The 2,500-nt window shown below is 45.4% G+C and overlaps 1 protein-coding gene and 1 long non-coding RNA gene across 3 annotated transcripts in view; both read right to left on the reverse strand.

Moving 5' to 3' along the window:
• taf3 (TAF3 RNA polymerase II, TATA box binding protein (TBP)-associated facto) overlaps positions 1 to 2,500 on the reverse strand; it is a 66,774-nt gene that overhangs the window by 49,016 nt on the left and 15,258 nt on the right. The gene's annotated exons all lie outside the window — the stretch shown is intronic.
• The window catches only part of LOC121697271, a 15,385-nt gene that overhangs the window by 541 nt on the left and 12,344 nt on the right, over positions 1 to 2,500 (reverse strand). The gene's annotated exons all lie outside the window — the stretch shown is intronic.

Here is a 2,500-nt window from a genome sequence, read left to right on the forward strand (position 1 = left end):
TCAAACCGTATTGTAAGTCCTTAAGCTTTAGCTACGACTCGCATCTGCTAAATGAATTAGTGTGAAAGCAAAGGCAATCTCTACATTTATCCAGTAAACCACCCGCTATTCAATTACAAATCACGGCTAAGGGAACACACAATCTTCTCACACACACACACACACACACACTGCATATCACAAGCACAATGACCCACCAAAATATGCAATAACGAGAGATTGAATATATTTGTAAGACAACACTAATGACTAATGCTCCAAATGAGACGACATCTGAATGATTGCCATCGTCTGAAATAAAAGAAATGAAAATAGTTACCAGCGCATAATATGCAGCAGCAACATATCTGAACCATCAGTGCAATCGCCATTGTGTCAAATAAAAGGAATGATTTGCGGATACAAATTGACACATTTGAAATGCATCTGAATGTCTGAGGTTATGCTGTGTGGTGTTATAAACGGGGGGTGTGTGTGTGTGTGTGTGTGTGTGTGTGTGTGTGTGTGTGTGTAGCCCACTGTGTGTCAGATTGCTGGATATGTGTGGAGGAGAAGCTGTATTTTGTATTTTGTGATTGTGTGTGTGTGTGTGTGTGTGTGTGTGTAAGAGGGAGAGTTTGGGCATGTATTCATGTGTGTATCGTATGTGCATGTGTGTGTGTGTGTGTTTCAAAGCACTGTGGCTTTCTACTCTCAGCTTGAGAAAGAGATTCTGTTTTTAATCCCTAAAGCTGAGAGGACCAAGAAAAAAACAAGATTTAGCTCCGCAAAAAAGGCTGTGTGTGTGTGTGGTTTTGAGAGTGAGCCCATGTGTGTATGCACTAGAGATTATTATAAATATCACATATACACACATGCACGCACGCACAGACACACACACACACACAGGTAGAGCCCACACTGCTAATGTCACCACAACCTCAGCTAAGAGCAAAAAGAATTAACGGCACATAAATAAACATTATGAATGAGGAGTAAAATGGGAAGGTATGAAGGTGTGTAAGGTATGTATGAGTTTAAATGCATGCAGAGCCTTACACACACACACACAAAGAGAGGAAGCGGTTTAACACTCCTTTATGAAACCTCTGTCTAACTTTGTCAACAAGAAAGAGAGAGAGGGAGAAACATATGAAAAGTGGGTTACAGCAGGAAACACACACACACACAAACACACTGACTGACCTAATAACAGCCACATCAGGGCCACATCAGGGCTGTATCAGGGCCGCATCAGGGCCACATCAGGGCCGTATCAAAGCCGCATCAGGGCCGCATCAGGGCCACATCAGGGCCACATCAGGGCCGTATCAGGGCCACATCATGCTGTGTCCGTCTCTCCTCTTCTCCCCAGTGCTGATACACTCTTGTTACAATGCTGTGTGTGTAGATTGTTACAATGATGGGAAATGTGTGTGTGTATATGTGTGTGTGTGTATATATGTGTGTGTGTGTCAGTGTGTGTAGATTGTGGGCTTGCTGCTTCTCAACTCGCCTCTATTTTACACTCCCTCCACTCTGTTCCCTTCCTCCTCCGTTCCTTTCCCTCTCCTCCATCCATCCTCTCTATCCCTTTCTTGTGTGTGTGTGTGTGTGTGTGTGTGTGTGTGTGTGTGTGTGTGTGTGTGTGTGTGTGTGTGTGTGTGTGTGTGTGTTTCCTATGTGGGTTTTCCGGATGCCTTTTCCCTCATTTCTTTTTTTTTTTAACGCGTTTCCTTTTTTAATGCCGATGAAGGAAACAAAAAAATGAGGTAGTCAGTCTCTTCACTCTTCTACGATCTTGGTTCCCTTCCTCCATCCACCACTAATATATACGTCTCTCTCTCTCTCTCTTCCTATATCCCCCTTTCCTCTCTCCTCCCCTCTTTTCCCCCTCTCCTCCTTCGTTTTCCTCTGGACTAAATGGGCTGATAATTCCCTGAGACTGCTGAATAGGAGGAAGTGGGGATCATTAACAAGACCATTTAGGCCACCCTTACAATACACGCGCACGCACGCACGCAAGCGCACACACACACACGCACGCACGCACACGCACGCACGCACACGCACACACACACACACACACACACACACGTGCACGTTATTTGTACACTTGCAGATATACATATGAACATGATTTACTTTATACACAAAAACATGAAAATGTCTAACAAACAGGTTGCTAAACTCAAAAGCAAAGCATCCCCCACCACACACACACACAGGTCTACAATACTTATCCGTGTGCATGGATTTAGCAGATGGCTGGCTACCAAGCTGATCACCAGGTAGAACGCACACACACTCACACACTCACACACTCACACACACACACACACACACACACACACACACACACACACACACACAGATCTTTGTTGGGCGGCGTTCCAACCTGGGCTCCAGGGTGGTGGGGGGCAGTGAGTGTGAGTTTAACCCGTCTAAGGGCCCCTCTCCTGGGGGACTGTTTTACATACCTCCCCCTCTGATCGCCCCGGCAAACTCTCAACGCCCAAAT

The sequence above is a fragment of the Alosa sapidissima genome, chromosome 22, assembly GCF_018492685.1.
Source record: "Alosa sapidissima isolate fAloSap1 chromosome 22, fAloSap1.pri, whole genome shotgun sequence".
NCBI lineage: Eukaryota > Metazoa > Chordata > Actinopteri > Clupeiformes > Clupeidae > Alosa > Alosa sapidissima.